Source organism: Triticum dicoccoides, chromosome 7A (genome assembly GCF_002162155.2).
Source record: "Triticum dicoccoides isolate Atlit2015 ecotype Zavitan chromosome 7A, WEW_v2.0, whole genome shotgun sequence".
NCBI classification, from domain to species: domain Eukaryota; kingdom Viridiplantae; phylum Streptophyta; class Magnoliopsida; order Poales; family Poaceae; genus Triticum; species Triticum dicoccoides.
This window is the reverse complement of record NC_041392.1, coordinates 970,361-979,382: the sequence shown is the minus strand read 5'-3', so window position 1 is coordinate 979,382 and position 9,022 is coordinate 970,361. Positions and strand designations below refer to the sequence as shown.

At 43.6% G+C, this 9,022-nt stretch overlaps 1 long non-coding RNA gene across 2 annotated transcripts; it reads left to right on the top strand.

Moving 5' to 3' along the window:
* Window positions 1–4,487: 4,487 nt before the first annotated feature.
* Window positions 4,488–8,763, top strand: LOC119328604. 2 transcript variants are annotated; one of them, XR_005159051.1, is made up of 4 exons: window positions 4,488–5,079; window positions 5,865–5,986; window positions 6,274–8,110; window positions 8,489–8,763. It is a non-coding gene; the product is annotated as an uncharacterized LOC119328604 (long non-coding RNA). The 2 variants fall into 2 exon arrangements; XR_005159052.1 differs by lacking the exon at window positions 4,488–5,079 and adding an exon at window positions 5,276–5,333.
* The last annotated feature ends 259 nt before the right edge of the window (window positions 8,764–9,022 follow it).

Here is a 9,022-nt window from a genome sequence, read left to right as displayed (position 1 = left end):
TGCTTCCCCGCCGCCGCCGAAGGAGGTCGGTAGTCGGCGGACGGCGGGCTCTCCTCCTCAATCGGTGAGGGGATCTATGGCCGAGACGCGATGGCGACCCTGGGCACCCAGCATGGAGGCGGAGTTGGCACGTTTGGGTGCTGGCCTGATGGGATTCCGGCGGCGGCTGAGCCAGCACGGCTGCAAGGGCAGCATGGGGCCGGCCATGGACAGTAGTACCTTCTACCTTGAGCAATGGAGAGTTAAAGAGATTTGGACGCTTCTTCAGTTTTTTCTTCTAATACATGCTCTTTGGTCCTTAAAAAAGTGATGAAGTTGTGATAGAAAATACTCTACAAAAACAATGTATACATGAAAATGTGTACCTATTATTGTTCCATTGCAATAAATTATTTCTAGATGATAATATGTGTCTCATTTAAATATTATAAAAAACATAGTGCAAGCCACAAATATATCGACCTCACAAAACATAGTATAACAAAATTTACCCACGTCCCCCGCGTCGCCGCCGCTGGCGACATGGGGGGATCCAAACCGCTGCCGCAGGAACCCGCCTCCCGCTCAACCCTCGTGATGCCGCCGCCGGAGGGCCGGCAGGTGAAGCCGTGCCCATCCCTAGGATGGTGGTGGCGGGGTAGATCCTCTCCCATCACGCGCTACACGTCGCGCACCCTTCATCCTCAAGATGGCGTCATGCTCTGGCGGCATGTCCCCTTGGCACCCTTCCCCCTGCCAGCCCGGTCTGCGTCGTGTTTGGCCGTGGCCGTGGTGGTGGCGGGGCTGCTTCCTCCCCCCATGTGCTGCGCCTTGTGCCCCTCCCAAGATTCAACTTCCCTTCCCTGCTGGTCCGGCCGACTTTCTGCTTGGCCATGGCCTTGGAAGTCTCAGGTGGCGTCGACCTCCCTCGATCTGTGGTGGCAGCTTCGCTGTGGCGGTTGCTACTTTTTGAGCTTGCATTGATTTTTTTCTTGAAGAGAAAAGGGCGATGCCACAAAGTAGAGATAAGTATTTCCCTCAGTTAACAACCAAGGTATCAATCCAGTAGGAGGCACAAGAAAGTCTCTAATCTATGCACCTGCACAAACTAGCAAACACTTGTACTCAATGCGAAAAAGGGGTTGGTCAATCCTTTCACGGTCTCGAATAAGAGTGAGATCTAATAGAGATGGGTATAAAAGATAAATATAAGAGCAAACTAAAGTAAATCTAAATAAATTACAGCAAGGTATTTTTGGGTTTTTTGATTTATAGATCTGAAAATATATGATGGAAAATAGACCCGGGGCCATAGGTTTTACTAGAGGCTTCTCTCTTGAAATAAAACATACGGTGGGTAAAAAATTTACTGTCGAGCAATTGATAGAAAAACGCAAAGTTATAACGATATGCAAGGCAATGATCATGAATATAGGCATCATGTCTGTGTCAAGTAGACCGACACCTACCTTCATCTACTACTATTATTCCACACATCAACCGCTATCTAGCATGCATCTAGAGTATTAAGTTCATAAGAACGGAATAACGTAAGATAACACACTAGAAGAAATATGTCAACTAGTGACCTTCTGCCAGTGACCCTGGAAGAATTGGTTATAGATCTATGACCATTTCAGACCAATTGGTCAAAAGCTGTTCGGGGGGCTCCAAACCCTAAACAACAACGACCATTTCGGTCAGAAAGGCCGTAATTTCCTTACACAAAATGGTCATAAAGTAGATAACACTGGTCCGCTGCCTTATTTCTAGCTGATCACGACCAATATAGATGGTCATAACCTTATAAATTGTGGTGGGTTGCTATGACTAGGCGCCACCTCATCAGTTTTGCCTATGTGTCATGTCCATGTGGCAATTTTTGCCCCAGGTTGTGAAGCAATTTATATTTCTGTCATTCCCAAAATTCCCAAAAAAATCTCATAAATTCTTTGGGTTATATCTTCGTCAAATATGTAAAAAAAACCTCCCTTTCCTAGTTCAAAAATAATTCAAAAATATTCATTTTCCTATTCTGTTCAAAACAACACTTTGTGAAGGAAGTACCACTTTGGCATGTCCAAATAGTATTCATTTTCTACAGTGCTTTCCTATGCCCAAATAACCATCCTCCACCAAATGCCAGCTCAATCCATTCATTATTTTGAGCCCAGCTTCAACATTCGTATTTATGTCCAGTGTGGTACTTTGCAAAGCAAGTACCACCTAGGCTCCTCCTTTTGAGCTGAAAATTTGTGAAGACGGTCTTCTTAGTAACTGATCATCCTCAGTCAAAACTCGCGCCCATTAGCCATGTACATTTCCCGCACCGCTAATCAAACACTTGGCTGCTAATTCATGTTTGAGCATCGATCGGTCTCCTCGTAAGAATCTTATGTTTTAATTTTATTCCTAGCACCTACCTGGGGAGTGCCCAGCCCACTAGACATGCCTAGGCCGCCTAGAACACATGGCAACGCCACAGTCACGCGATGACCACGCGGCGGGCATGCGAGTTTACGCGCTCTAGAGTTGGGGCCCTCGGCCACCGCCCAAACCTCGACGTATCGCCACCAAACCATGTATTTATGATTAAATAGGTACTTATGTAACTAGAAATGATTTTTAGAAAAAATAAGTAGCAAACTATGAGGCAACTGTTGTTCAAATTTGACCTGCTTCCAGCTGAATCGACGGACATTTGTCTTTTTCATGAGAGGTGGATCAAAACTTTTTACACCCAACCATTTTGTCAATTATGCATTAAATATGTCCTAGTATTTTAGAAAATTGATTTGGTCCAATTTTACAACAATTATTTGGGAGGTCCTTCACAAAAAAAACTTCCTTTCGGGCACTCGAAAAATGAAAAATGGTTTTTTCGTCCAAAGAAAATGAAAACTTCCTTAGGCAATATTGTTTGCCATTCCAATATGCACCCTTGTGCACAATATGAGATCATATGAACAAACTATGCCATAAATGTGGCCATAAGATTGATCATTTGGCTTGAAAGCCATTAATCTCCACACGTGATAGCTCGTTTCTGAGAACACTTTTTTAAAATAATTGCCGTATTACATGTTTATTATTTTTCCTGGGAACTTGACCACATATAATGACACAATGCGAAGGTTTTCCAATTTTTTTGATTTTTTTTGAATTTTTTATGCCCATTTCAAAATGCGGTCAAAATGGCGGGAATGACTGTTCCTAGCTAGTGGTTGAATCTTAGAATTTTTTTAGTTTTTATCTGATTAAATAGATACTAATGTACCTAGAAATGATTTTTGGAAAAAATAAAGAGAAAACTACAAGGCAGCTACAATTCAAATATGACCCGCTTCCAGCTGAATCGGTGGAAATTTGTCCTTTTCACGAGAGGTGGATCGAAACTTTTGATACCCAACCATTTGGTCAATTGTGCATTAAATATGTCCAAATATTTTAGAAAAATGATTTGGTCCAATTTTGCAGCAAATATATGGTAGGTCCTTCACAAAAAACTTATTTTGGGCACTCGAAAAATGGAAAATTGATTTTTCGTCCAAAGAAAATGAAAACTTCCTTAGGCAACATTGTTCATCCTTCCAATATGCACCCTTGCGCACAATATGATATTATTTGAATAAACTATGCCATGAATGTGGCCATAAGATTGAGCATTTGGGTTGAAAGCCATGAATCTTCACACATGATAGCTCATTTCTGAGAACACTTTTTTTAAATAATTACCGTATTACAAGTTTATTATTTTTCGTGATAAATTGTCACATATAATGACAAAATAAGAAGGTTTTTCAGTTTTTTGAGTTTTTTGAATTTTTTATGGCCGTTTCAAAATGCGGTCAAAATGGTGCGCATAACCGTTCGTAGCTAGGGGTTTAATCTCGCAAATCTTTTGAAATATCTCTAATGAAATAGATAATTATCTACCTATAAATGATTTTTGGGAAAAATAAAGAGCAAACTATAAGGTAGTTGCAGTTCAAATTTGACCCGCTTTCAAATGAATTAGCGGAAATTTGTCTTTTTATGAGAGGTGAATCAAAACTTCTGACACCCAACCATTTGGTCAATTATACATTAAATATGGCCTAATATTTTAGAAAAATGATTTTTTCCAATTTTGCAACAAATATATGGTAGATTCTTCAAAAAAACTTATTTTGGGTACTAAAAATGGAAAATGGCTTTTTTGTGCAATGAAAGTGAAAACCCCCCAAATCAATATTGTTCGTCATCCCAAGATACACACATGTGCACACTATCGGTTCATTTTAGCAAACTATAAGTGGTTAATATGTTGAATGTTTACCCTGAATTAGAGGGTGAAAATTATAAGAGAAACAAAAGAAAAAACAAAACTACCGAAGCTTAATTCTGATTGGTGGAATCACTAGCGGCTTGGATCGATGACCTGGCAAACATCAGTCCATCCATCCATCCATCGATCCATCCCATCCAACGGCAGCAAACCCCCCTCTCTCTCGCGAACCCCACCCAACCCTTCTCTCTCGCGCGAACCCCATCCGTCCATCGATCCAGCCCGCCTCTCTCCCTCTTGCGTGATCCCTAGCTATCAGCTCCTCCCTGCCGCCGCCACCTCCATCGCTCGATCCCGGCGACCTCAGGCCAGAATCGACGGCGCCCAGCACACCAACAGGACCCCCACGCTCCGCTCCTCCCTCCTGTCCGGCGAGATCCGGCGTGGGCTTCGTTCGCCGCCTCCCTCTCTCTCCCTCGATCTAGATCTATTCCCTCCGCCGCCGCCCCCTCCTCCCCCGCGTTCGCCATTGCAACACGCCTACAAATCTCATTGTACCCGCACGAACGCGCCCGCACGCCGCCCCGCCCGCACGCCTCAATCCCATCGACCCAACGCCCAGGCCCAGCGCGGGCCGCCGCGAGGACGAATCTAGGGAAGATGGTGACCGTGTTCTACCAAGTCGGCCATGGAGGCGGTGGCCCTCTCCGCCGGTGACGTTCCAGCACGCGGTCCTCGCCAACCCGCTCAGCCCCGACAAGGCGACGCGGCACCCCGCGGAGTCGGCCCTCACGCAGTGCGAGCCCCGCCCTGAGTTCTGCTCCTACCTCCTGGTAAGCGGCCCCATTCCCGCCTCTCCCTCCCCTCATTCGCTCTAGGGCTTTTCCTCCTCCGGCACGATCGACTGACGATTGGGAGCGGTGCTACGGGTCCGAGCCCGCTGACTTGTTGATCTGGTGCTTCTGCAGGAGATCATCTCCGCGAGGGGCTCGTCCTGCCGCGAGGACGTGAGCCTGCTCACCACGGTTTGAACATCATCGACCTCTACTGGCGGACTTGTCTCTGCCTAAGCTTCCTACTGTCAACGGTGGTGTTATAATACTTGTATATATATTGTATATATATTCTGTGCGCTAGAATATCATCATGCTGTTTTCTTCGAGTCGTCGTCTAGTATATCATCATGCTTCCTATTGTCAATGTTGTGGTGTTAGAATCCTTGTATATATACTTGTACATATACTCTGTGCGCTAGAATATCATCATGCTGTTTTCCTCGATTCGTTGTCCTGTTGATAGTTCTGACATAACACTCTGGAGCAAAATAGCTGATGGTTTCCAACAGGAAGCAACAATAGCTGATCCACTTGTTATTGTGGTTCACCGGTTATATTAGGAAATGCAGCCGGTCTTGCTATTGTGAGGTTCCTGCTTTAAGTTCCTTGTGACCCAGGTTTCCCTGCAGCCATTACTGTAACCGGGTTCATGGCTTTCACTTTTGAAGAGGGGCAGCCGGCCAGGGTGGCTAGCAGTGAATTGATAACTAATTTAGCTTGGTTCTGATTCTTCAGACACTCATGTTATTTATCTAACTGCTGAATCTCTTTGAACATTGTAGAGTAATGCACTTAAGAAGTTGCATCGAAGGCGTCGTTGGTGCCTGGTGTCCTCGTCAAGCTCCTTCAACATATGAACACGGATGTCAAAGTCGCAGGAGAGCATCGGTCGTCCCTTCTTCAGGTTGTCCGCATTGTGCCAGCACTTTTAGGGAGTGATCTTTTTGTCCCTTCCCGAGGAACAACATGATCTCATCTTGAGCAACAAGATTCAGTTAGAGCAGCCTCTGATTCTTCCCGTTTGTTGTGACCATGAGGTCACGGGTTCAAGTCCTGGAAATAGCCTCTTACAGAAATGTAGGGAAAGGCTGCGTACAATAGACCCAAAGTGGTCAGACCCTTCCCCAGACCCTGCGCAAGCGGGAGCTACATGCACTGGGGCTGCCCTTTTTTTGTTGCCTTGCCTTGCAGTTGTGGTAGCTCTAGTGCGAGGTCGGCGTCTTCTTCGGGGCTGATGGGTTGGCGCTGTTCGAGATGGGCAACACCAGTGTCATCGTCGCCGTCTACGACCCCCGAGAGATAGTCGCTTTTTCTTTACATGTGTGGTTTGCTACTGTTGTTTCGTTTGGGTTGGGTTAGTTCTAGCAGGGAGATGTGAACTATCGATTAGTGTCATGCATTCAGTTTTAATTCCTTTCACGATCTCTGCCTCCCTCCTCTGCTTGATTTTGTATATTTCCTCTCAAGAACTCGTGATATAATCTTTCCTAATATTAATCTTGGTTTGACTAAAATTACAGTGACAATCAGGTAGCCGTAGTTTTAGTTGACTGTTGTTGTGTTGGTATTGATGACTCTAAGTGGCAACTATTCCGAATTATTGAGAACTTATAACATGATCTTGGACCCCTAATGGATGATCAATGCATAATTCTTTTATATGCTGCATGATGTGTGTGCTCCTTTTTTCTTGTATTATTATTCTGAGAACTTTCTGAGAACTATCTGATTCTCCGAAGCACTGAATATGTATTGCCATCTTTTATGTTTGACAGTAATCAGTGCCAAAGGTTGATCTTCAAACAGGAAAAGTACCAAGCAACCATTGCCTCAGTCTTCTGTTTGTAGATTTCCAAACTATTGCTGGAACCTTTACCTGCTAGTCAAAATTGGTGTAGCAATTTTCATTAGCACTAGTAAACGGTGGCATCACATCTCTGATATTATGCTGCTGCTGATGTGCTATTTATAGCTACAGTTTGACACCATTAATTAGGCTTGCTGGACATGTATGTCTTCTTGCATAGATAAACCACCATATTGTTAGTCAAGTATTTGCACAGATATGTCTTCTTGCGCCACATCACTTGGTCCTGGATAGAAGAATATGGTGCTGGTTGCACCTTTTTTTCGATAATCTGACCTGGTGTAATTTTTCCAGTAACTGATCTCGTGTACCCAAGTCTAGTACGTGTCTTTTATGTTTTGTTGGCTTGCATGTTTGCTGAAGCGCACTATGCTTGCTAAGACCAAGTTTCTGTTCTTTTTGGTATTACTTGATCTTTTTTGACAATCTAACTAGACGATTGTTTCCAGCCTTTGAACTCCTGGGAGATTTTAACACAAATTATAACAGATGCTGCCCTGCTAAAGGAGGATGAGGATGAGGGGCGTACCTAGCCGTCTACCCTGCAATGCTTGAGGAGGAGGGGCATGAGAGGACTTCTCCTCCGCCCCTAGTGCGACCAAGAGGTCCTGCCCGAGATCAAGCACGGCCACGACGACCCACCACGGCAGCTAGCATCCCCATCTCCCTCCCCCTCTTTCTCTGCTTACTAATGCCGCTAAATTAAGGAATATTTGATGCAAATCCTGGTTGTGTCAAGGAATTCAAGAGGGATTTGTATGAACAAGTCCAGTTTTTTTATTTAGTTAGTACCAAACAGAGAAGATGCAGTCCAGATTGGTCAATTTTGCTGCTACCACACGGATTTGTATCTATGCAACCATCTCCCTGTTGTTTGTGTTGTTTGGATTGCAAGAAATTCAGTTTTGGGTGACCTGCACTTAGTTTAACGTCTCTGAATAATCAACGTCTTACATAAATATGTCGTGTCATGCTCCTTTCTTCTCCTTGTCGTGAATTGGTGTAACTTGATGGCACTAGTCAAATAAAATATTCTGTTAATTTCCTAGTATATGTGAACTAATTTTGCGTGCGTCTTTCATGCATGTTTGCAGCTACATCTCTGGGTACAAGAACCAGTTCCATAACTTCATCAAGCACCTGTGCGAAATGGGTGATGAGGTAGTACATTTTTCTACTGTCATTGGTTGATTACTACTGAATACTGATGCTGGTGGGTTTGACACAACTACAGGACAATGGATTAGTAGCATGCATGTTTGACTTAGTTTCTGGTGTGGATATGCAATGTGACTTACTATTCCTAGCTGTGCATACTGTAGACTGTTGACTGTAGTGTGGTACACTTCCTGGAGCATTGTAATGCATTACCAAGTAGAAATTGCATGAAGATAGTCCACAACACAAAAACTATGTGTAATGGATCCATGACTTACAATCTGTGCGCGAATACCATGTGTAATGACTGTTATTTTTTGCATCGGCTGAACATTTTTTTGCTGGTGTATTGTTTCTCACTCATGATTGATCTACTGCCAGGTGAAGGTTTTCAAATGTTGAAGGAGGAGGACAATAGGAACTTCTGTGATGTCTTGTCATCTATTTTCTTTTCTTTGCTGTAGAATAGTTTTGTTTGGCACTTACTGGTTCCTTGGACATAAAGATATGTACTGCTAGAATGAATGCATGGAAAGATATTTTGGGCTCCTATAATATTCCATGTTGCTTTGAAAATGTATCGGAACTGGGCTAGGCCCAAGATAACTTGTAGTGTGATGTGTTGTAATGTCAATAGCATAACAAAAGAAGTTGGATTGGATCAATTATTTTGGCCCAGCCCAAGATATATTGAATAATTATTTCTGAGGGGAAAACTTGAGAGGCCCAGCAAAGAAATGGCCCAGAAAAAAGAAGACTGAAAAAATCTGTCAAAAGAGATAGGCAAAGAAATTTAAAAGGCCGAATTACTGGGTCATGCCCATGTAGCTAGCGAAAATTAACAAAAAAATATATTCAAAGACTAAATTAATGGGCTCGGCCCATCTAAAGCACCGAAATGGACCGAGCTGATTC